Source organism: Canis lupus, chromosome 37, assembly GCF_048164855.1.
Source record: "Canis lupus baileyi chromosome 37, mCanLup2.hap1, whole genome shotgun sequence".
Taxonomy (NCBI): domain Eukaryota; kingdom Metazoa; phylum Chordata; class Mammalia; order Carnivora; family Canidae; genus Canis; species Canis lupus.
Genome location: NC_132874.1, coordinates 13,405,446 through 13,433,136, shown reverse-complemented (window position 1 = coordinate 13,433,136; position 27,691 = coordinate 13,405,446). Strand labels below are relative to the sequence as shown.

The 27,691-nt window shown below is 36.4% G+C and overlaps 1 protein-coding gene across 1 annotated transcript in view; it reads right to left on the bottom strand.

The window, feature by feature from the left end:
- The window catches only part of RANBP9 (RAN binding protein 9), a 93,174-nt gene that overhangs the window by 40,352 nt on the left and 25,131 nt on the right, over window positions 1-27,691 (bottom strand). The gene's annotated exons all lie outside the window — the stretch shown is intronic.

Sequence of the window (27,691 nt, the reverse complement as noted above, 5' to 3'; positions counted from 1 at the left end):
CCAAATACCAACTAAATAAAAGATGAATCCAGTTTGCGAAAAAGCTAATTGACTATGATTGCATCAAGATTTTAAATGGCACTTGACAAATTTCAGCTACCATTCTAAATAAAAACTCAAGCAAAATAAGAGCAAAAGGAAACTAAAATATGATACACTTTCTTTCAAATCTAATACAACAAGATATTCAACAGTAAACACTGAAACCATTTCCATTAAAATCAGGACAAGCAATTGTCTACAACTGTTAAACATTATTTTGAAGGTTTCAGACAATAATATAATGAAAACAAATAACCAGTATAATATTAAAAGATATACAATAATATTTATTTGTAGTTGCCATGATTATATATATAGAACACTACAGAATTTACTAACAGCTTTTAGAATTACAGTGGACTCTTAAACAATGCAGGGTGCTGGGTGCTGGCTTCCATGAGGTCCAATATCCATGTGTAACTGGATTCCCACAAAACTTGCTACTAATAGTCTACTATTGAAGCTTATGGGTAACATGAACAGTAAAATGATACATTCTTTTTAGACATTTATTTATTTGAGAGAGAGAGAGAGCACATTTATTTATTTGAGAAAGAGAGAGGGCACGCGCGTGCGCCCGAGCACGCACATAAGGGGAGGGGCAGAGGGAGAAGGAGACTCCCCACTGAACAGGGAGCGGGACACCAGACTCGATCCCAGGACTCTGAGATCATGACCTAAGCCGAAGGCAGACTCAACTGACTGAGCCACCCAGGTGCCCGACATATATTTTGTATATTATGTGTTTTATATACTGTATTCTTAATATGGAAGAAAAAAATGTTTAGAAAATCATAAGGAAAATACATTTATAGCATTGTACTGTATTTACTGGGAAAAAACCTGCATATAAGTGTGCCTATGCAGATCAAACCTGTGTTCAGAGGTCAAGTGTAATTAAGTCTTCTGGAAAAGTGACTGGATATAAAAAAACATTTAAATTTCTCTTCTAGTAGTACTAGAGGAAAAAAATAGTATAAACATACCAATCACAAAACTATAAAAATCACAGAACAGGAATCTCAAGCAAGGCATAAAAACAATATATAAACATCTGTAGGGGCACCCGAGTGGCTCAGTTGGTTAAGCATCTGTCTTCCATCCAGGTCATGATCTCAGGGTCCTGGGATCGAGTCTGGCCTGGGGCTCCCTGCTCAGTAAGGAGTCTGCTTCTCCCTCTCCCTCTGCTTCTCCTCCCACGTGTGCTCACTCTCTCTCACTCGCTCACTTTATCTCAAATAAATAAAATATTTTTAAAAACCTGTAAATAGATATGTTATGTATCTGGATAACATGACAGCACAAAAAAATATTTCCAAAATTACTGTATACACATAGTAAGACTTAGGATTCCCAATGAATTTTCAAAACTAGAAAATGATTTTAAAGTTCCTATGTAAAAATGCAGAATTTTAATCAAGAAAAACATTTTTAAAAACAAAAGTAAATTCATGTTTGTCCTACTAAATATTAAAACTCTGAATGAGCTGAACTCACAAAAGCAATATTACTAACAAGAGCAGGTGTCAAGTGAGACAAGAGTGACAAAACATCAAGAAACAACATTTAGAAATCTAGTCAAAAAAGACTCATTAAGTGTGTTTTTTTAGTTAAGTCCCTCTGTTCCAAACAATACAATTTAAGTATCGGGAAAGAAAAAAAAAAAAAGGCTTATTAAGAAGGTAGAAGACTCCAGTCTTTGAGGAGAAGAAATGCAAAGCTGTGAGCAGGGATACAGCAAGGGACCTACAAAGCTGAGTCTATGAGCACTTGTGAATGGCTACCAGTTTCCCCTTCTGAGGACACAAGAATTAAAAATGCTCCCTGCTTAAAGCCAAAGACTGGCTTTAAGACAGGCTTCCACTCCTGAAGATAAGGAAATGCTAATACCACCTGCTGCCTTGGTTAAGAGAAAGAGAGGTCTCTTGATGAATACCAAACAACGCCGTGGAATGATCAGTGGCTGCATCCACAAAGCTGCTAATCCACCCTGAAGAACCAAGCTGAAAATTCTAACGGATACCTGCTTTTAGTTTAAGGGTCCAGGTGCTAGAAAGCACAAACTGTAATCAAGGGAAAATAAGTACAGAAAAAGATGAACAAAATGAAGAAAAACTTTAAATTTCCCAATCAAAATGAGACCACAAAAGCAAAATTCTAAAATATACCAAATACATAGAAGGCCAAGGAAATCTACAACTGCAACAAGAATTCATTCTCGATGACATGAACGAGTGGGCAGGAAGACAAAGCATTTTCAAAAGTACATTCAGGATATGTAAAAGACAAAAGGAATCGTGAGCATGAAAGTTAAAGCCAGATATCAATATTTACTGAGATATTTAGCTATTTTTCCACAACTAAAAAAGAAATTGAATTGAAAATGCATACCACACTGAAAAAGATAAAAATAAACATGTCTCACGTCGGCACATTGTAGAATACCAGTAACACATACTCCTGAGAGTTTCCAGAAGATGGGGCACCAGAGGGCTCAGCGGTACCTTCAGCCCAGGGTGTAATCCTGGAGACTCGGGATCAGGTCCCGCGTCAGGCTCCCTGCGTGGAGCCTGCTTCTCTCTCTGCCTGTGTGTGTCTCTGCCTCTCTCTCGGTGTCTCTCATGAATAAATAAATAAAATCTTAAAAAAAAAAGCTCCCAGAAGAGAACAGGCAGATTATCTGCTCTCCCCAAAAAACCATTAGACTGATGATGATAAACAATGGCACAAAGTACTAAGGTAAAGAACTCCCAAGCTAGAACCGAATGCCTACAGTAGCATTGAAAATGAGGGCAAAATAAGGTTGTTCAAGATAGTAAAAAGCTAAGTTTACTACCCACAGAACCGCATGAAAGAACTATTTGAGGATATGCTTTAGTAGCAAGACAAGTGGAAAAAAAAAAAACTGAATACATGAGTCAAAGAAACAATCAGCACAAAAAATTATGAAATATGCAACTAATAACAATTAGATTCTTTAAAAATACTATTGCAGGGCACCTGGGTGGCTCAGGTGGCTCATGCCTTCGCCTCAGGCCATGATCCCAGGGTCCTGGGATGGAGCCCCATGTCAGGGTCCCTGCTTCTCCCACCCCCTCTGCCTGCTGCACCCCGTTTGTGCGCTCACCCTCTCAGTCAAATAAATAAAACCTTTAAAAATAAAAATACCATTGCTTTTAAAATCTATAATCCACATACTAGAATACAATTAATGGTACTTTACATATAAAGAGACAGGAAAACATGATGCATATTCAAGAGAAAAGAAATAAAAGAGAAAATGACTCTGAGATGATAAAGTGAAATTGAAATACAAAGAATTTTGAAGCAGCTGTTTTTAAAAATGCTCAAGAATGTACAGGGAAATTTGCTTGTACTGAATGAAATGATAGCAATTTAAACAAAGAGAAACAATAAAAAAAAACAAAAATTCTGGAGCTGAAAAACATCTGAAATCAGCATTTACCTTATGTACTTAACGGCACATTGGAAATGGCAAAACGAGTAAGTAAAAATCAAGAGAGAGCAATATGAAGAACAGAGAGAAAAAATATTGGGGGGGGGGAGGAAGTCCCTTGAGGCAGTATCCAAAGGTCTAACATACACGTAAACCAGAGTCCCACAAGGAAAGAAGAAGAAAGAAAGAGGAGGAAGAAGAAGGAAGAAGGAAGAAGGAAGAAGGAAGAAGAAGAAGAAGAAGAAGAAAAGGAAAATGGGTTTAAAAAATTTGGGTATAATCTCCCAGATGTGGGAAAACAAAAACATTTATATATTCAAAAAGCACGGCAAACCTCATCAGGTTAAATGTAAAGAAAAGCACACACCTAGGCAGAAATCAGTTAAACTGCTGAAAACTAAAAGCGAAATACTGAAGGCAGCTGGGGTGGGGCAGGGGGGTGGACAGGACATTTTACTGTCATAGGAACACGGAGCTGAATACTCACTTGTGCATTTCTCACAAGAATATATGAAACCCAGAAGACAGTGAAATGAAATATCTATTAGCACAGAAGCTGGGGGGTGGGGGGGACTCATGTTGTATTATCACATTTAAGTTCCTTAAATTGATTGCACTTTACAAAATCATGCAGTAAAAACTGCAGGGCTTATGGGGAAAAAATGGACCAAGAGCACAGCATTCCAAAATTCCGTCAGTAAGACATTTAGAAAAAGAAAAAAACCCAATTTAAAAAACAACAAAATTCAATAAAAACGATTTTACACATGCTGAGTTGTTTAAAATACATAAACACTACAATAAACATAGCACTTCACACTGAAAAAGACCTGAAGTTTACTTGGGGAAATAGGTACACAGGACTGTAGTTTGTGGGTTATTGTGAAGTAGTGGAAGGAAAGTTATTCCACGGGGGCAAATCTGTAATGGCAGATGTGGATGGGTGTGGCCTGTAACAGGTAGTGAACTATGGCTGATAGATGTCTGAGGTGTTGCATGACATGTAAAAACGAGCTCAAATTCAACAGCAGAGAGGGAGTGGCAAGATTTTTTTAAGTACACGAACAAAAAATTTATCATTGTGGTGCTGTGTATTTAGGAAAGAAAATGAACATAAAAACTTTTCAGATCCATATAACACTACAGATATTTTCAAATTTTACATTTTTTAGCATTTTTAAAATTTTGGTTATATCAAATACCTAACAAGAGAGACTAAGAAGAATAGTTTTCTTTTTTTTTATTTTTATTTTTAGAAGAATAGTTTTAATTCCTACTACAGGTCTAAGTCTACTAGCTTGTTTTCCATCTGTTCTCTCCATTCATCCTTTCCCATGTCGTTAAAATTTTTCTATATTTAACCTTTTTGTTAGCTTTTTGCTATACATTTTTTTTGTTTTTTTGTTTTTGTTTTTTTTACATTTTGGTAGTTTTTTAAAAGATTTTATTTACTCATGAGAGACACAGGGAGAGGCAGAGACATAGGAAGAAGGAAGAAAATCAGGCTCCATGCAAAGAGCCCAATGTGGAACTCGATCCTGGGACTCCAGGATCACACCCTGAGCCAAAGGCAGATAGATGCTTAACCACTGAGCCACCCAGGCGTCCCTACATTTTGATATTGTATTAATGAACACCATGTAAGTGTTAAAAATTGAATCTTTAACATAGTCTTGATTGGATTAGTATATTCATCACATGATGACAATAGAACACAAAAATTTTTAAAGCCTGTTTACCTCTTCCCACATTTGTGTACTGTTGTCATGTTTTACTTCTTTGTATGTAACACATCCCACAAGAATATCACCATTATTGCTTTATATAATTAATGCTATTTTGCTCAATTAGATATACAACAGACTTCTCATCAGAAACCACGGAAGCCAGAAGGCAGTGGGATGTGTACTGCAGTGCTGAAAGAAAGGCCTGTAAAGCAAGAATTGTATACGGAGCAAAACTATACTTCAAAAATGGAAAAACTACAACACTCCCAAATAAACAAAAACTGAAAATTTGTCACTAACAAAACTGCATAATAATAATAAAGCAGAAAAGAAAGGAAACTAGATAGTAACTCAAATCTATAAAAAGGACATCAATAAAGTTAACTACATAAACATAAAAGACAGTATAAATGATTTGTTTCTCTTTTCCCACCTAAAAAACATAAAGCAGTAATTATAACATTTTGGGTTTGAATTATATACAGATATAATTTTATGACAATAATAGCAAAAAAGGAGAAGGGAGAAAATAGATATACTATGGAGCAAAATTTAACTACTATTGAAATTAAGTTAGTATTTATATCTTCTTATTAAGATATTCTCTAAGTAATCCTCTAGAGCAACCATAAGAAAATAACTCAAGGAGCACCTGGGTGGCTCAGTCGGTTAAGAGTCCAACTCTTCAGCTCAGGTCATGATCTCAGGATCCTGGGATACAGAGCCCTGCATATGGCTCTACACTCAGCAGGGAGTCTCCTCAGGATTCTCTCTTTCCCTCTGCCCTCTCCCTGTTTGCTCACTCTCGCTCAAATAAATAAATCTTAAAGAAAAAAAAAAAAAGAACTACAGAAAAGTCACAATGAAATTAAAAGGTACACTGCAAACATTTAATTCACACAAAAGAAAGCAACAAAGGAAGAGCAGAGAAACAAAAAGGTAGAACACAGGAAAGTATCAAATGGCAGACTTAAGTCTTGTTATCAGTCATGATGAACAATTAGAAGATCAACAAGGAAACACATACATGAACACAACCATAAACCAACCAGAACTAAGAGACATCTGTAGAACTCTGCCAATCATGGAGGAGACATGCTTTTCAAGAGCACACAGAAGAATTTCCAGAATCTACTAGGCCGTAAAACAAGCCTCAACAAATTTAAAATTGAAATCATAAACAATAATATTCTCCAATCACAAGAGAATTAAATGAGAAATTCCAAACACAAGAAAAATTCCAATGTATATAAATATGTGGAAACTAAACAACACACTTTAAAAAAAAGAAAGAAAGAAACCACAAGGGAAATTAGAAAATACTTAGAAATGAAGGAGAATGAAAACAAAACACACCAAAATGTATGGGATGAATCTAAATAATACTTAGAAGGAAATTTATAGCTGTGATTTACAAAAGAAATATCTCAGGGCACCTGGCTGGCTCAGTTAGCAGAGTGTGTGACTCTTGATCTTGGGGTTGTGGAAGTCAAGCCTCATGTTGGGTGTAGGGATTACTTAAAAATACAATCTTTTTTTTTTTTTTTTAAGAAATATCTAATAATCTGACTTTCTATTTTGAGAAACTAGAAAAATTAAAAAAAAAAAAACCCTAATAAACCCAAAGCAGGCAATGGGAAGCAAATAATAAATATTGGAGCAGAAATAAATTAAATTGGGGGCCAGAAAATTAACAGAATCAATTAATCCAGAGTTGGTTCTACTAAGAGAAAAGACTCAAGTTAATCAAATCAGGAAGAGAAGAATGGTAATTTCTACCAAAGTAAAAAAAAAAAAAAAAGACTTTTTAAAATTTTTAAAGATTTATTTATTCATGAGAGACACAGAGACACACACACACACACACACACACACACACAAGTAGAAGGAGAAGCAGGCTCCATGCAGGGAGCCTGATAGGGGACTCGATCCCGAGTCTCTAGGATCACACCCTGGGCTGAAGGCGGAGCTAAACCACTAAGCTACCCAGGCTGCCCTAAAAAAAGACTTTAATAAAAAGAACTATAAGAAAATACTAAAAGAAAAAACTACATAGCAACATATTATATAACCTACTTAAAATGGACAAATTCCTAAAAGTCATAAACCACCAAAACTGAATAGTAATCTTAAAACTTCCCAGAAAGAAAAACTATGCTCTGATGGTTTCACTGGTGAGTCCTACCAAAAAAAGAAAAATTATTACCAATCCTCAGACTACTCCCCACAAATGAGGAATACTTTCTAACTAACCCTACAGGGCCAGTGTTACCCTGTTGTCCAAATCAGACAGAGACAACACAAGAAAACATTAAAAACTATCCTTTATGAATAGGTATGCTCAAATATTCAACTAGCAAACCAAATCTGGCAACACACAAAAAGGATTATACATCATGACCAAGGGGAATTTATCACAGAAATACAGGTTTACAAACATAATCAATGTAATACACCGTACTGAGAAAATAAGGGAAAAAGGCAACATGATCATTGACACAGGAAAAAATTAAGACAAAATCTATAATCCCTTCTTTATAACAAAACTCAACAAATTAGCAATAAATGGGAACCTCCTAACCTGGTAAAAAGCAACTATTAAAAAACCCCATAAATGGAGATCCCTGGGTGGCTCAGTGGTTTAGCCCCTGCCTTCGGCCCAGGGCATGATCCTGTAGTTCCAGGATTGAGTCCCACATTAGGCTCCCTGTATGGAGCCTGCTTCTCCCTCTGCCTGTGTCTCTGCCTCTCTCTCTCTCTGTCTCTCATGAATAAATAAATAAAATCTTTTAAAAAATAAATAAACAAACAACCCCATAACTAACATATTTAGTGGTAGAAAACTAAATATTTTCCCCTTAAACAAGAAAAGGATATCCTCTTTACCATTTCTATTCAGCACTGGACTGGAGTTTCTAGCTTGGGCAATAAGGCGAGAAAAAGAAAAGACATTCGTATTATAAAGATAAGAGTAAACATTTTCTATTCACAGACAACACAATTTTGTACATAAAAAAATCCTAAGGAATCCTTATCAAAAAACTAATATACAAGTTTAGCAAGATTGTAATATACCAAGTTCAATATGCAAAAATCAGTTCTGGGACACCTGGGTGGCTCAATTGGTTGGGCATCTGAATCTTGATTTTGGCTCAGGTCATGGTCTCAGGGTCGTGAGACTGAGCCTCACATCAGGCTCCATGCTCAGCAAGGACTCTGCTTGGAATTTTCTATCTCCCACTCTCTGTCCCTCCCCCAGCTCATGCTCTCTCTCAAAATAAATAAAATCTTTTTAAAAAATAAGTTTTATTTCTACTCTCAATTAACATTTTGAAAATGAATTGAAGAAAATCCCATTTACAACAGAATCAAAAAGAATAAAGTATCTAGAAGTCAATTTAATAAAAAAGTGTAAGATGTAAATGCTAAAAACTATAAAACGTTGCTGAAAGAAATCAAAGAACACCTAAATAAATGGAAAGATAACCATGTTCATGGACAGGAAGAATACTGTTAAAATGGCAGAGCTGTCCTAATTAATCTAGAGATACAAGACAATCCCAATCAAAATTCTAACTTGCTTTCCTGCAGAAATTAACAAATCGATCCTAAAATTCACATGGAAATGCAAAGGGGCCCAGGAGAGCCAAAACAATCTTGGAAAAAAAAAAACCTGTGGACTCACACTTCACAATGTTAAAAGTCACCAGAGTTATAATAATTAAGAGTATATTATTACTGGCTTTAGAATAGATACATATATATATTAATGCAACAAATTAAGAATTTAAAAACTAACCCTTATGTTTACAGGCAATTGATTTGGACAAGGGAAACAAGACAACATAATGGAAGAAAGAATGTTCTCTTCAACAACTAATGCTAGGACTAGGTGTTTCTATGCAAAAGAATGAAAGAAAAGCAATACCTCAACATCATATATCTAAATTAACTGAAAATGTGTTAGGAAACTAAGAGGGAGAGCTAAAGTATAAACTCTTAGACAAAAACACCAGAATAAATCTTCATAACCTTAGGTTAGGCTATAGTTTCTTAGTATACCAAAGTTACAAGGAACAACAAAAAGATAAACTAGACTTCATAAAAATACAAAACTTGTGGTTAGAAGAATATTGTCAAGGAATTTGAAACAGGAGAAAATATATGCAAATCATATAGCTGGATTTCTATCCAGAATATATAAACAACTCTTATAACTGAGCAATAAAAAGAAAATCCAACTAAAGGACCTGAATAGACTTTTCTCCAAAGAAAATACACAAATAGCCAATAAGGACATGAAAAGATGCTCAATATCATCAGTCATTAGGGAAATGCAAATCAAAACTACTGAGAACTCACTGCACACACCCTAGGAGGACTAGAATTCAAGAATACATGCATTGGCAAGAATAAGCATTTAGAATTTTCACAGTTGGTGACAATGAAAAACAGTGCAGTCACTCTGGAAAACTGTCTGGCAGTTCCTTGAAATGGTAATCATAGTTTCTTTATGACCCAGCAATTTAACTCCTGACATCTATCCAGGAGAAATTAAAACATATCCACACAAAAATGTTACACAAATGTTCATAACAGCTTCATCTGTAATAGCCCAAAATGTGTTTCTACCTACTGATGAATGGACAAACAAAATGTTATATATCTTTACAATGGAATATTATTTAGAAAGAAAAAGGAATGGAATACTAATATATGGTACAGCAGGAATGACACTGAAAACATTAAGATAAATAAGCTGGAGGGTGCCTAGGTGGCTCAGTTGAGCATCCAACTCTTGATTTTGCCTCAGGTCATCATCTCTGATCTCAGGGTTGTGGGGCTGTGCTCAGCAGGGAGTGTGCTTCTCACCCTTTCCCTCTGCTCCACCTCCCCTCTTTCTAAAATAAATGGATGGATCTTTGGGATGATAAAAGATAAATAAGCTGCAAACAAGGTCACATGTTGTATGATTCTACTTAAATAAAATGCCCAGTGTAGGCAAATCCATACAAAACAGGTAAATGGTTGCCTAGGTTTGGGAGGAGTGACTGCTTATGGGTATAAGATTTCTTTTCCAGGTGATATATCAATTCTCAGATAAATGATAAGGATTGCACAAGTCTGTGAACATACTAAAAACTACCTAACTGTATGTTTTTAAGGGTAAATTTTTATTATTCTGAATTACATCTCAATAAAACTCTAAGATATTAACAAGAGGTCTTTTGTTTTCTGCTACAAAATGTAAAGAACTTGTAATTTGTCACTCCCTTCCCCACAATAAGAAAAAAAAGTTGAACAAATTTTTAAAAATCTACAACTCTCTGTGTGAGTACAGAGGATCAGAACTTATCACGAACAGGAGCTTCTGAAGAGAGTTAACTGGTAAGAATACTTTATAAAAATAACAGTGAATTCCTGAAGGCAGAGCATAAACTAGCTGGAAGCTTTAAAACTCTTGAAGGTCCAGTTTTAAGAGAAGCGTCCACATATTCAAGAGTTTCCCTTTAGTAGCTCTGCCAGATTATCATCCAGGAGGAAGAAGATCTCTTCCAGTTTTGGGCATGGGAGGAGGAAAAGTAACCATTCTGAGATATGCCCAGAGCAACATGTCATCCCTTTTGGGGGGCGGGGGGCGGTGCAGGGAGAGGGAAGAGCTGAAGGGGAGACAGAATTCCAAGCAGGCTCCATGCCCAGCCCAAAGCAGGGCTCAATCTCATGACCCTGAGATCATGACCTGAGCTGGAATCAAGAGCTGGATGCTTAACTGACTGAGCCACCCAGGTACCCCACAATATCTTTTTTTTTTTTTTTTAAGATTTTATTTATGTATTCATGAGAGACGCAGAGAGAGAGGCAGAGACTTGGGCAGAGGGAGAAGAAGGCTCCATGCAGGGAGCCCGATGTGGGGCTTGATCCTGAGACCCTGGGATCACTCCCTGGGCTGAAGGCAGAGAGGCTCAACTGCTGAGCCACCCAGGTGTCCCTCAATGTGTCTTCTTTAACATAGACCTGCCTTCAAGGTAAACTACTTTGTCAGAATCTTATTTGAATTTTAAAAAAAAGAAGAAAAAGGGCAGTGAGACAACTCTAGTTCCAGGTAGCCTTCATGACAAAGGGGGAGGAGGGTAGAGACTAAAATTTTTCTGAAGTTCACAGGAAAGTCCACTATTAACAACTGAGATTTAATCATAAAATTATAAAACAATTCCTTTCCCTGGTACCTTATCACTACATCAGCAAAGCTCTAGTATAATAGTATAATAACAGCAGGTTATAATTCAGAGAGGTTCAAGACACAGACTCTATTCAAGGAGTTTCTAGGAAAACCCCAAATAACAGTGGAAACAAAAACAAGGAAACCAGAGAAAAATGAAGCCTCTGACACCGTCGAACAATACATACACCAAGCAAACATTAAACACAACTTGACTCAGAGCCAGGTTACAAAACTTCATACTAACCATCTATTTACCTAAATTCCTATTACCCAAAAAAATCACATAAAAATTTCAACAAAAAATTACACTGAACACTAAAAAGAAAAATACATTCTGAAGAAATAAAGCAAGCATCACAACCAAACTCAGATAAGGCAGAGATTTTGGAGTTATAAAACTAGTAATTTAAGGTAACTGTTGTTAATATGCTATGAAAAATAATTTTTTAAATGTTAGAAGTTAAAAACACTACTACAAAGAATGCTTTTGACGACTTCATCATTCAACTAAGTGAGGAAGTGGAGTAGCAATCCACTGAAGATATGTTAATAAAAACCTTCCACACTAACATGCCAAGAGAAAAACAGAAAAAAACCAGAACAGAACATACAAGAACTGCAGGACAACTATAAAAAGTATACCATACACATAATGGGGATACCAAAAGAATAAGAAAGAAACTTGGGTATTTTAAGCAATAATGGCTGGGGATTTTTCCAAAATTAGTAATAGGCATGAAACCAAAACTTCAGAAAGCTTAGAGAATAAGAATACTAAATAGAATAAATTCCAAAACATCAACACCTAGAGTTATATTCAAGTTTCAGAAAATCAAAAAGAAAATCTTGAAATAAACTAAAGGACAAAATGAAACAAAAACTCACCTTTAAGGAGAGGGTTAAGAATTACATCAGACTTCCTCCCACAAATCATGCAAGCAAGACGACACTGGAGTGAAATCTCTGAGTGTTGAAAGAAAAAAAAACTAATCTAGAAACGAGTATCCAGCAAAATTATCCTTTAAAAGTTAAAGACAAATAGACTTTATCAGGCAAACAAAAATGGAAAGAACTGCCCAACAGACTTGCCTTGCAAGCAATTTTAAAAGTTCTTCAGAGAGAAGGAAAAAGCATAGGTGAGAAACTCAGATCTACATAAAGAAAAAGATGAGGAATAAATGAAGATAAAATAAGATTTTATTCTTCTTATTCTGAATTGACCTTAATTGTTAAAAACAGTAACGATGAATTGGGTAATTATAGGTAAGTGAAAATGAGAGCAATATTACCTGAGAAGGGAGGGAGGAATTGATCGTAGTCTGTTGTAAAGCACCTGCACTACCTATAAAATGGTAAATCTTTATTTTTATTTTAAAAGATTTTATTTATTTATTCATGAGAGACACAGAGAGAGAGGCAGAGACACAGGCAGAGAGAGAAGCAGGCTCCCCTCAGTGAGCCCGATGTTGGACTCGATCCCTGAACCCCAGGATCAGGCCCTGATCTGAAAGCAGAGCTTAACCACTGAGCCAGCCAGGCATCCTGGTAAAGTTTTATTTGAAAACCGACTTGTATTCATTGAAAATGTCTACTGCAAACCCTAGGGCAACTACCAATAAAATTTTTAAAAGACATATAATTGATATATTAAGACAGAAAAGAAAATGCAATCATAAAAAATGTTCAATTAAAACCAGAGAAGGGGGATCCCTGGGTGGCGCAGCGGTTTAGCGCCTGCCTTTGGCCCAGGGTGTGATCCTGGAGACCCGGGATCGAATCTCACGTCGGGCTCCTGGTGCATGGAGCCTGCTTCTCCCTCTGCCTGTGTCTCTGCCTCTCTCTCTCTCTCTCTCTCTGTGTGACTATCATAAATAAATAAAAATTTAAAAAAAATCATTAAAAAAAAATAAAACCAGAGAAGGGAGAAAACAGATTTAAAAAAAAAATAAAGCAAAAAAACCCAAACCTGATTAATAGCAAACAATTACAAATAACACTGACATTAACCCAGTTACAACAATAGCCACTTTCAATGTGAAAGGTCTAATTTACCAATTAAAAGAAACTGACAGATTGGATAAGAAAACAAGGCCCAAATATATGTCACCTAGAAGAAATGTGCTTTAAATATAAAGACACAGATAGATTAAAAGTAAAGGGATAGAGAAAGGTACACTATGCTACTTAATACTAATCAAGAGAAAGCAGGGCTAGCTGTATTAATTTCAAAGCAGATTTAACAAGGAAAATTACCACAGTTAAAGAAAAGCATTTCATAATGATAAAGAACCAATTCTCGAAGAAGACATAATGATCCTTAATATTTATGCACCTTATAACAAAGTGTCAAAAAATGTGAGGCAAAAACTAATGGAACTGCAAGGAAAAAGTAGTTAAACCCACTATTATAACTGGAGACATCAACAAATTTGCATTGGTAACTGGAAGACACAGCAAGCAGAAAAGAAGTTAGGATGTAGTAAAAGTCAACAGCACTCTCAATCAACTAGATTTCACTGACATTTACAGAATCCTTCTATTCTGTTCCAGTAACAGTAGAATACACTTCTTGTCACACTCACAAAACCATTCACCAAGACAGACCACCTTCTGCTCCAGCAATCACACTCCTAGGTATTTACCTAAATAAGCTGAAAACCAACATCCAGGCAAAACTTGCCCATGAATGTATATGACAGTTTTGTTTTTGTCAAAAACTGGAAGTAACCAAGATATCCCTTGATAAGTGAATGGATAAAACCTCTGATACACCTGCACAATGGAGTACTGCTATTCAGCGACACAAAGAAAAATCCATCAAGCCATGAAAAGACCAGGAAGACTCTTAAATGCATATTGTGAAGTGCAAAGAGGTCAGTATGAAAAGGCTACACACTGTACGATTCCAAGTATAACCTTCTGAGAAAGGTAAAATTATAGGGACAGTAAAAAAAGATCGGGGTTGCCAGGAGTGTGGAGATGGAGGGATGAACGGATGTTACTAGGAGGGGATTTTTACGGCAGCAAAACTATTCTGTATGACACTGTAATGGTGGGTACAGGATACTATGCATTTGCCAAACCCCACAGAAGTTACAATACGAAAAGTGAACTCTAATGTAATCTGAAGATATTAGTTAATAATACCAATACTGGTTTATCAATTATAGCAAATGTACACTAATGCAAGATATTAATGAGAAACTGGAGGAAGGAGGGATATATGGGAATTCTCTGTACTATCTGCTTAATTTTTCTGTAAATCTAAAATTGTCCTAAAAATGAAAGTCCACTATTTAGGGGGCAAAAACACCATAAATAAATATAAAGGGCCAACAGGTTAAAGAAATATTCCAGCATACATAATAATGAATTATCCTTAATATACAGTATGCTTAAAAATATTGTGGAAAAGATGTTCACACAAAAACCTGTTTGCAAAAACTCATAGCAGCTCTACTAATTCATAACTGACATATCAACAACACAAAGTTCTTAAACTGAATTAACTGCAGTAAGGCCTTACAATGGAATACTACTCAGTAATAAAAAGCAACAAGCTATTGGTACAAGCATTGATGTGGATTAATATCAAATGTATTAAAGTCTCAAAAATCACATATGATACAATTCCATTCATATGCCATCTCTATGGGTGTGGAGAAGGTTAATGGTCATTCTCTCTTAGAGAAGTATGGGAGAATGATGGAATTGTTTTGTATTTGATTATGGTAGTGGCTACACGACTCTGTGCTTTTGTCAAAACTCATACAGGACTGCACAAACCAAAAAAAAGTGAATTTTACTGTACATTAATTAAAGATAAATTTCAGGGGCATCTGGCTGGCTTAGCAAGTAGAGCATGCAACTCTTAATCTCAGGATCTTGAGTTCAAATCCCATGTTGGGTGCAGAGCCTACTTAAAAAGAAAAAAATTTAGGGGCACCCAGGTGGCTCAGCTGGCTAAGTGCCTTCAGCTCAGGTCATGATCCCAGGGTCCTGGAATCGAGCCCCACATTAGGCTCCCTATCAGTAGGGAGTCTGCTTCTCCCTCTGCCTCTCTCGGTGCTTGTGCTCTTGCTCGCTCTCTCAATTAAATAAAATCTTTAAAAAATTTTTTTTTAAGGGAATACTCTTTTCAATAAATTTTTTAAAAGATTTTATCTATTTATTCATGAGAGACACAGAGAGAGAGAGAGAGAGAGGCAGAGGCACAGGCAGAGGCAGAAGCAGGCTCCATGAAGGGAGCCCGACATGGGACTCGATTCCGGGTCTCCAGGATCACACCCTGGGCCGAAGGTGGCGCTAAACCACTGAGCCACCCGGACTGCCGAAGGGAATACTCTTAATAGAAAATGAGTAATATGGGATCCCTGGGTGGCTCAGTGGTTTGGCGCCTGCCTTTGGCCCAGGGCGCGATTCTGGAGTCCTGGGATCGAGTCCCACGTCAGGCTCCCTACATGGAGCCTGCTTCTCCCTCTGCCTGTCTCTCTCTCTCTCTCTCTCTCTCTGTCTAAAATAAATAAATAAATAAATAAATAAATAAATAAATAAATAAATAAATCTTAAAAAAATAAAAAGAAAATGAGTAATATTTGAAATAGGCACTTGGGGGGGGGAGAAATATGAAAAATATTTGACCTTATTAGTAATCAAGGAAATCCTCCTCACAATGGCAAACCATTTTTCACTTAATGTATACTAAAATAATCAGTGACATACGCAAAGCTAGATACAAGAACAGCAGGGCTGTTTATGTTATTTAAAATCCAGGGCCAGCCTATATGTGTAACAATAAAGGAAAGCATTAAATGACTTTATACGCATATATTTAAATTCTGTAGCACTCATGTCCCCATCTCAAGAAGTCCCCACCCAGGCCCAGTGCACCGCAAATACAATGGGTAGAGGAAGAGATAGCCCTGTAACAGAGAAGCCAGCAAACTCTGGCCAGGCTCTGCTAGAATCCCCAATACCTCAAACAAAACAAATCTACGTGGTTATTATAAATGCTGCTATAAAAAAATGTAAAGATATTAGACAATAATAGAGGAGGAAAGCATGTCAGGGAACAGTGCGTACGTACATTTGCAGAAAGGTAACTGACAAAGTTTTCCAAAAGAGCTAATGCGGCCCTTTTGAGTGAAGTAATTCAACTTTTGGAAGCTCCAAAAGCCTGGTGAACTAGGTATTTGTGTCATATAGGATTAAAATTACCTTTAATTTAATCATAAAATTTAATCTTAATTTAATTATAATAATTCATTTAACCAGTGCCTTATTTGAATCTCAGAAGCAATTTGATCAATGTAACTTAACAAAAGTGTTCATGAATTTCAGAAATAATGAAAATTTCAAATTATACTAAACATTAGGTGTTCAGTAAGAATTCATCTAGTGGGTAAAACAGTAACCAATAAAATCCCTTGTTTGATGCTTGATGTTAAAATTTCAAATTCTGAGTAGTTTCTTCTTGTTACTCTAGGTACAAGAGGGATCTTTTCATCTTACAAGACATGAAAATTACTTAATACCTTTTGAAGTGAAATGTCTTATTTCTGTCAGATAGCATAATGACTGTGATAAAATAAGACGCTCAAATTAAAAGCACCAAAAGAGTTACTGCTTCAAGATACATTGGTGTATGTATATCTATTTCTATATATAGAAACTTATGACAGTTATCTATAACTCACGAGCTACCAATCTTAAACTTGTGTAAAAAAATATGACCATACATTCACTTCTTTATGTGAAAGAAAAAAACGTAACTACTTTCAACCATTAAAAGCTTCAGATATATATCCAATTAATGATTCATATAATAGTGCTATAAAATTAAACTAAAAAACATTTCATCAAAGCTGCAAATGTTCCTGTGAAAATATTTAATCAGGTTTTTAGGAAAATGCATATTTCAGGGTTAAAAAGCAATCACTAATCAAACCAGTTAAGAACTTCTAAAAAGGGGATCCCTGGGTGGCACAGCGGTTTAGCGCCTGCCTTTGGCCCAGGGCGCGGTCCTGGAGACCCAGGATCGAATCCCACGTCAGGCTCCCGGTGCATGGAGCCTGCTTCTCCCTCTGCCTGTGTCTCTGCCCCTCTCTCTCTCTCTCTCTCTCTCTCTCTGTCTCTCATGAATAAATAAAATCTTTAAAAAATAAAAAAGCATACAAAAAGAAAGCAATTGTCTAGAGAGCTAAGGTTCAGAAAGATTATGAACACATCAAAAATTATATGGGAAGAAACACATGAAACTTCACTTGATTGCTAAACTAATCATGCTTTTTATTGTTTATATTTTATATGATGCCCTGAACACCTTAAAAAGTTTCCAGGCCAAGGAGCCCCCGGCAAAGCTCCTTATCTCACTTCCACACACACTATCATGCCAGTATTTCCCTTGACCTAAATCATCCCAGAGTCAGGGACCAGAAAATCAGAAGCCACCACAATAGCCCAAAGCCCACGCAGATCCTTCCCACTGGCCCCTTCTAAACTGTTTAGTCCTGCCCTACTTTGCCTATCCCTTGGGAGCCCTGACCCAAGCCCCTCCCTTACTCCTGTCTCCTGCCATCTGACCAAAACCTGGTACTTCCCCTGGGACCCTTCGTGGCATATGGGACCTCCCTCTCTAGGAACTGTTAGTATAATAAACTTCCTTCCCAAGCCTTGTTCTTATTTCCTCCTACAGCTGTTAACCACTTTACCATACCATATCCAACATGTGCATTCTTAAAACAGCCACGATTACTATACAAAAATAATCTAAGAATATGAATATCTAAAATATTACAAATTACTGGGATCCCTGGGTGGCGCAGCGGTTTGGCGCCTGCCTTTGGCCCAGGGCACGATCCTGAAGACCCAGGATCGAATCCCACGTCAGGCTCCCGGTACATGGAGCCTGCTTCTCCCTCTGCTTGTGTCTCTGCCTCTCTCTCTCTCTGTGTGACTATCATAAATAAATAAAAATTTATTAAAAAAAAAACAAATTACTAATCACTGGATGATATCTGAGCTAACAGAATTAAGGTCAGAAATTTATAAGCAAATTTACAAGCAAAAGAAAATGGAAATAATTAACCACAATGCTACTATTCAAACCTAGAACATTTTGATTTCCTCTCTATGATGCAAAATTTTGTTCCAATTCCAATTCTCACAGCAAAGCAGCCACCTCACTCTCTATATATATACTGGACTACCCTTCTTCCTCAATCCCTCCTAAAGCAGAAGGATCATGGAAAACAAAACAGGCTCTACTACTTGCCTATGGAAAGTCCACCATAACATACGTCAACATTTCTCCCATTATTTCTAAAAGGGTTATAAAAATAAACGATACCCTTTTTTCCCCTAAAGATTTTATTTATTCATGAGAGACACAGAGAGAGAGGCAGAGACATAGGCAGAGGGAGAAGTAGGCTCCCTGCAGGGAACCCGACATGGAACTTGATCCCAGGACCCCAGGATCCTGACCTGAGCCAAGGGCAGATAATCACTGAGCCACCCAGGTGCCTCCAAAATAAACAGTACCTTAAAACAGGGAGTGCCTATGCTTATGAAGACAGCCTTCAAGTACCTATTCACTTATCCTGCCTTTTAAATAATAATTAAGACAATAAAACTCAAAGATCCATGAAAGTAGAACACTAGAGTTTGAGAGGTCCTCTAATAACTCTTTGTCAAGGAATCTCATTCTGCAGTTAATTACAACAACAAACCAACATAACTTGGTTTTCCTGACTTTAAAGTAGCCTGTTATAGTGTTAACCATAGAGTAAGGAAAATAATTTATAAATAAATAAAGTTAAAATATTAAATAAAAAAATTGCTTATTTCAATTTTATAAACTTTACAAGTTTATATCCATCATACCAAGTGAGGTGTACATACAAAACTATAAAGATTGTGGTGTATTTTATTGTTTGATTTTTTAGCAATAACCTTTTGCTTCACAAGTGTTAGAACTTAAAAGTTGACACTGGATCTTTAACACTTTTTAATAGGAAGTCTCCAATTTATAATACAAATAAATAAGATAATAGTGTTTTTACTTGCATCCTGTAAGACTTATATAAGAAAAAAATATAGGGGATCCCTGGGTGGCTCAGCGGTTTAGCACCTGCCTTGGGCCCGGGGGCGTGATCCTGGAGTCTCGGAATTGAGTCCCACAATGGGCTCCCTGCATGGAGCCTGCTTCTTCCTCTGCCTGTGTCTCTGCCCCCACCCCTGTCTCTCATGCATACATAAAATTTTTTTTAAAAATCTTAAAAAAAAAAAAAAAATACATACAAGAAATGAAGAGAAACTAAATAGAACATAAGAGTAAATAGTCCCCATAGGAAAAAAAAAATGGAACAGAGAAAATTTCCTAAGTAAACAAAGAAGGAAAGAAAAGGTTTTGTGAGCAAATGATAAAGAAGTTAGGCAACGAAGATCCAGCATACATTCATATTTGGAATGCCCCCCCCTCCAAAAAAGCTATGTAATGGTACAGGATAAATACTGAAAATTATCATATGAGAAAATTTTCTGAAATAAAAGAAGACTTGAAATTATCATTTAAGGCCATACATGAAAAATAATACCAAGATATATTCAATACCTGCTCTTCAAAGAAAATTCTTTTGGCCGTCCAAGTGAAAGACCAAATGTTTTCTTAAGTAGGCTCCATACCCAGCATGGGGCCCAACGTGGGGTTTGAACTCACAACCCTGAGATGAAAATCTGAGCTGAGAGCAAGTGTCAAATACTTAACTGACTGAGCCACCCAACGATGCTAAGACCAATTTTCTTAGAAGGAAAAAAAGATGGCATAAGACTTTGACAATGATATTTCACACTCGAGTCAATGAAGCTCAAGAAAATACACACCAGGGATTTTATATCCAATCAAACCTTCAAATAAAACGGGTGTAATGGTCATAGTTATGAACCAGAAAGGACTAAATAATATGTTTCCAAGAGCCCTTCCTCAGTTCTCTACTAAAGAATTATCTTCAATGACAAAAAAAGACCAAAAAATAAAAAAAATAAAGAATGACAAAAAAACCCTAAGACAAGTTTTAGTATAAGGTCTGGTACAGAGTCATTAAACATATTGCATTTGTAACTAACATTAAATGATGACATAACAGAGCTGTAAATATATATGTGTATGTAAATACTATGTGCTTTTTATAACATGTAGATATAATAATATAACAAAATGGGGGAGAGTTTGCCAAAAAAAGGAATGAACTACTGATACGCTGGACTACCCACATGAATCTCAAGTGCGTCGTGCTGAGAAGAAAGCCTTACTCAAAGAGTTATATGGCATTCTGGTTTCAAATAAAAAAAAAAAATTACAGAAATAGAAAACAGGATCGGTGGTTGCCAGGACTTTGGGGTAGGAAGAGGATTTGGGGTAGGTGATCAGAGGGAATTTGGAGAGATGAAGCCATAGTTCTGTTTCTTGGGGAACCTGGATCTGCCACTGGCTCAGGTCGTGGTATCAGGGTCCTGGGATTGAGCCCCAGATTATTATCAGGCTTCTTGATCAGTGGGGAATCCGCTTCTTCCTCTCCTTCTGCCCTTACTCCTGCTTAGGGTCTCTCTCGCATACTTGCTCACTCTCAAATAAATAAATATTAAAAAAAAAAAAAAAAAGGTTTGTTTCTTAACTGCAGTGGTTGTTACATGAATCTAAGCATTTGTCAAAATTCACAAAACTATATAGCCTCCTCCCAAAAAGTGGATTTTACTGCACGTATCAATAACAAAATTTTAAATAGCTCCCCCCCGCCCCCAAAAGATACTAGGGAAGAGAGGGGACCTGAAGAAGAGGTTACTAGGGGATTTCATTATTGCTCACAAAAGAGATTATCTTAAAAGAAAGGGCCTATAGGTTTTAGTATAAAAGCAACTTTCGAAATGTAAAACTACACTAACCTTTCCTCTACAGAGAGCAATGAAAATAGACATCGTAAAAAAAAAAAAAAAAAAATTCAAGTCACAAAAATGTTTCAAGTTTCCTTTCACTCCTATCTCCAGCTAACCACTTCCCCAATCTAGAAGCAGCTACTGTCACCATTTATGTGTGATATCTGTTCAGAATTTTCTAAAGCACATTTGGTTATATAGTGGACCCTGAACAACATGGTTTGAACTGCATGGGTCCAACTTACACGTATTTTTTTATATTACAGTACTGTAAGTGTATTTTTTTTCTTCCTTAATCACATTTCCTTTACTCTAGCTTGCTTTATTGTATGAATATATAACAGATATAAAATATGTTTATCAACCATTTATGTTATCAGTAACAAATCTGGTCAACAGTAGGCTGTTAACAGTTAAGTTTCTGAGGAGTCAAAAGTTATACACAGAAAAGCTGGGGTAGCAATACTTCTATCAGACAAAATTGACTTTAATTTTTTTTTATTTATTCATGAGACACACGGGGGTGGGGGGGAGGGAGACACAGGCAGAGGGAGAAGCAGGCTCCACGTAGGAAGCCCGACGTGGGACTTGATCCCGGGTCTCCAGGATCACACCGTGGGCCGAAGGTGGCGCTAAACCGCTGAGCCACCCGGGGTGCCCCAAAATTGACTTTAAAACAAAGACTGCCAAGAGACAAAAATGTACTACATAATAAAGGTACCAACCCAAAAAGAGGAAATAACAGTTGTAAATATCTATGAACAACACTGGAACACCTAAATACATAAAGAAAATATTAACAGATATAAAGGGAAAAATGGACAGTAATAAAATAGTAGGGGATTTTAACACCTCACTCACACTAATAGATAGATCATCCAGATAGAAAATCATTGTAAATGACACATTGACCTGATGGACTTAGATATATACAAAACATTCCATCTAAAAACAACAGAATACACATTCTTTTCAGGTGCACGTGAAACATTCTCCAGTATAGATCATACAGTAGGCCACAAAACAGTCTCAATAAATTTAAGAACATGAAATCATACCATGCACCTTTTCTGATCACAGCAGTATAAAACTAGAAATCAATTATAAGAAAAACACTGGAAAATACAGAAACACATGGAGGCTAAAACAACATGCTACTAAACAACCAATGAGTCAATTAAAAAATTAAAAAATACACGGAGACACATGAAATGAAAATGGAAACACAAAAGACCAAAATCTCTGGGACACAGCATAACCAATTCAAAGAGGGAAATCTGTAGGGAAATTTTGTACCTTAAACCAAAAGAATCTCAAATAAACAACCTAGAGACTCCTGGGTGGCTCAGCGGTTGAGTGTCTGCCTTCCCAGGAAAGAACTTTTTTTTTTTTTTTTTTTTAAAGATTTTACTTATTTAATCATGAGAGAAGGGGGGGGGGGGCACAGGCAGAGGGAGAAGCAGGCAAGCAGGCTCCATGCAGGGAGCCCAGTGCGGGACTCGATCCTGGGTCTCCAGGATCATGCCCCGGGCTGAGGGTGGCACTAAACCGCTGAGCCACTGGGGTTGCCCAGTAAATAACATCTTTAAAAAAATACTGCAAAAAAATAAAAAATATATATTTATTTATTTACTTATTTATATGGATTAAAAAATATATATATGTATATACACATATATATTTATATGGATAAATTCTTAGAAATAATCTTCCAAAATTGAATCAGGAAGAAACAGAAACTCTGAACAGACTTATTATTGGGAACAAAATTGAATCAGTAATCAAAAAACCCTCAACAAACAAAAGTCCAAGACCAGACGGATTTACAGTCAATTCTACAAAACATTTAAGAGGGACGCCTCGGTGACTCAGCAATTGGGCAGCTGCCTTCGGCTCAGGTCGCGGTCCTGGGATCTGGGATCAAGTCCCACATCAGGCTCCTACAAAGAGCTTGCTTCTCCTTCTGCCCATGTCTCTGTCCCTCTCTCTTTCTCTCTGTGAGTCTCTCATGAATAAATAAATAAATCTTAAAAAAATAAATTTAAAGAGCTAATGCCTATTTTCTTCCAACTATTCCAAAAAATAGAAAAGGAAAGCTTCCAAACACATTCTACAAGGCCAGCAGTAACATGACCAAAACCAGACAAAGACACTACAAAAAAAGAGAACTACAGGCCAATACCCTTGATGAACAAAGATGCGAATGTCCTCAACAAAATAATAGCAAATCACATTCAACAATACATTAAAGGATCATTCACCATGATCAAGTGGAATTTACTCCAAGGAGCCAACAAAGATGGTTCAATATATACAAATCAATCAACACGATATACCACATTAGCAAGAGAAAGGATACAAATCATATGACCATCTCAACAGAAGCAGAAAAGGCACCTATAACTCAACAACCATTTTTTTAAAAAGGTTTTATTTATATATTCGTGAAAGACATAGAGAAAGAGAGGCAGAGACACAGGCAGAGGGAGAAGCAGGCTCTATGCAGGGAGCCTGATGCGGGACTCGATCCTGGGACTCTGGGATCATGTCCTGAGCCAAAGGTAGATAGATGCTCAACCCCTGAGCCACCCAAGCAACCCCACTCAACATCCACTAATGATCAAAACTCTCAACAAAGTGAGTTTAGAGGGGACATACCTCAACATATAAAGACCATATATGAAAAAACTCACAACTCACATCATATTCAGTAGGTGAAAACTGAGAACTTTTCCTCTAAGATCAGGATAAGATGAGACCTGGCTACGTTTAGTTAACATAGTCTCAGAAGTCTCAGTCAAAGCAATGAGACAAGAAAAAAAATAAAAGGCATCCATATGGGTAAGAAAGAAGTTATACTGTCACTATTTGCAGATGATGTAACACTACACACAGAAAACCCTACAAATTCCACCAAGAACTATTAGAAGTAATAAATGAGTTCAGTAAATTTGTAGTATACAAAACTAACACACAAAAACTGGTTGTGTTTCTAAACTAATAACCAAGTAACAGAGAAGAAAACAATTCCACTTGCAACTGCATCAAAAAATAAAATATCTAGAAATAAACTTAACTAAGGAAGTGAAACTATAAAACTATAAAACACTGATGAAAGAAATTAAAGATGGCACAAACGAAAAGCTATCTCATGCTCATGGATTGGAACAATATTGTTAAAATGTCCATATTACCCAAAGCAATCTATAGATCCAATGTAATCCATATCAAAACACCAACAGCATTTTTCACCTAAGTAGAACTATACTAACATTTGTATGGAACCACAAAAGACCCTGAATAGTTCTCAAAGCAATCTTGAGAAAGAAGAACAAAACTGGAGGCATCATAATCCCAGGTTACAAGATATACTACAAAAAAAGCTATTCAAAACAATATGGTGGCACAAAGATACACACACAGACCAAAGAAACAGAATAAAAGGTTCAGAAATAAACCCACACTTTTTCTTTTAAAAGATCTTATTTATTTATTTGAGACAGAGAGACAGCATGAGCAGGGGGAGGGGCAGAGGGAGTAGCAGACTCCCAGCTGAGTTGGGAGCCTGATATGGGTCTTGATCCCAGGACCCTGAGATCATTATCTGAGCCGAAGACAGATGCTTAACCAACTGAGCCACCCAGGAGCCCCTAAACCTACATTTCTAAGGATAATTCCTCTATGACAAAGGAGGCAAGAATATGCAATGGGGAAAAGATCATGTGTTCAATAAATGGTGCTGGGGAAACTGGTCAGCTATGTGCAAAACACTGAAAGTGGACCACTTCTTCACACCATACACAAAAATAAACTCCAAATAGATTGAAGACTTAAATACAAGACCTGAAACCATAAAATTCCTAGAAGAAAACATAGGCAGGAATCTGCGACATTATCCTTAGTAACATTTTTCTAGACAGGTCTCCTCAGACAAGACAAATAAAAGCAAAATTACTGGGACACTAAAGAAAAAGGTTTTGCATAGTATTAAAAAAAAAAATAAAACCCACCAACAAAAGAAAAGGGCAACCTACTGAATGGTAGAAATTATCTGCAAATGATGTATCCAATAAGGGGTTAATATTCAAAATAAATATATAATATTCAAAATAAATATATAAATATATTTATAAATATATAAATAATATTCAAAATAAATATAAATATATAATATATAAATAAGTTTATATAAACATTTTGAATACATAATATTCAAAATAAATATATAATAAATATATAACATTCAAAATAAAATATAAATATATAAATAATATGATATTCAAAATAAATATATAATAAATATAAATATATAAATATTCTACATATATATATATAAATATTCTACATATATATATATATATATATATAAAACTTACACAACTCAGTAGAGGGGGGCAAAATAATAACCCAATCAAAATTGAGCAGAGGAGATGAATAGACATTTTTCCAAATAGGGCATATATAGACAGCCAATGGAAACATGAAAAGATGCTCAACATTACTAATCCCCAGGGAAATGAAAACCCAAACCACAATGAGATTATTTTACACCTATCCAAATGGCTGAAATGAAAGAGACAAGAAATAACAGGTACTGGAGAGGATGCAGAGGAAAGGGAACCCTCTGCACTGTCGGTGAGAATGCAAACTGATGCAGTCGCTATGGAAAACAGTATGGAGGTTCCTCAAAAAAAAAAAAAAACCCGAAAAGATAAATACCAGATGATCCAATAATCCCATTACAGGTATTTACCAAAGAAAACAAAAACACTAATTTGAAAAGATGCATCATCTATATGTTAACTGCAGCATTTTTACAAAGACCAAGATATGGGAGCAACTAAATGTCCATTAACAGATGAATGGATAAAGAAAATGTGATACAAACACAAAATGGATACACACAATGAATATTACTCCACCATAATTAAAAAGAAAACAAAAAAATAACCACCACCACCAAAACAAGAAGGCAACCTACTGAGTGGTAGAAATTATCTGTGACCATGGATGAATCTAGAAGGCATTACACTAAGTGAAATAAGCCAAAGACAGATATCATTTATATGTAGAATCTAAAAAAAAAAAAAAAAACTGAACACACACAAATAGAAATCATATAGCAACCAATATTCTTTTTAATAATAATATTGGTATTTTAATTTAGAAATATATAGTTATGTTCCAGTACAAAACAAATAAAAAATTATGTCAATAACATTAGAAACAAAGATTTTCAGATTAAGAAAGAGATACTAGTGTAAAATTAGAGAATTCAAGTAAAACTACTTGAAAACTGCACTCTAGGGATCCCTGGGTGGCGCAGTGGTTTGGCACCTGCCTTTGGCCCAGGGCGCGATCCTGGAGACCCGGGATCGAATCCCACGTCGGGCTCCCGGTGCATGGAGCCTGCTTCTCCCTCTGCCTGTGTCTCTGCCTCTCTCTCTCTCTCTCTCTCTCTCTCTCTGGGTGACTATCATAAATAAATAAAAATTAAAAAAAAAAAAGAAAACTGCACTTTACTTTGAAATGCATTTAAAAATAACATGGATTGACAGATGGACATATCTGTGGTAAAGCAAATACAGCAAAATTTTAACTCTAAAATCTAAGCGGTGGGGATCCCTGGGTGGTTCAGCGGTTTAGCGCCTGCCTTCGGCCCAGGGCCTGATTCTGGAGTCCCAGATCGAGTCCCACATGGGGCTCCCCGCATGGAGCCTGCTTCCCCCTCTGCCTGTGTGTCTGCCTCTCTCTCTCATGAATTAATAAATAAAACCTTAAAAAAAAAAAAATCTAAGTGGTGAGTGAGTGATCACTGCATTAACTCTTCTGTATGTCTGGGAAGTTGGGGAGGAAAACTGCTTAGAATCTGTACTGTCGGGGGGGCCTGGGTGGCTCAGCTGGTTGAGCTGCCAACTGGATTTCAGCTCAGATCATGATCTCAGAGTCCTGGGATTCAGCTCTGCATGGGGTTCCGCACTCAGCAGGGAGTCCACTTGAGGATCCATATCTCTCTCTCTCTCTCTCTTTCTCTCCCCATCCCTCTACCCTACCCTCTATCTCTCTCAATAACTCTCAAAAAAAAAAAAAAAAAAAAAAAAGGCGATCTGTACTGTTAAATTACAAACAGAGATACAGTAGGATGAAGCTCAACTTTTAATCAGCCTGTGTTCCATCCAAGAACAATTACCACTCTGTAATCATTTTAAACATGTTTTCAACCGTTCCTCCTGAGAAACCTATCCAAACTGCCAGATCACCGACAAAGTCAAAAGGTCTAGGACCAACTGACCATTTCTCCATATTCTGAAA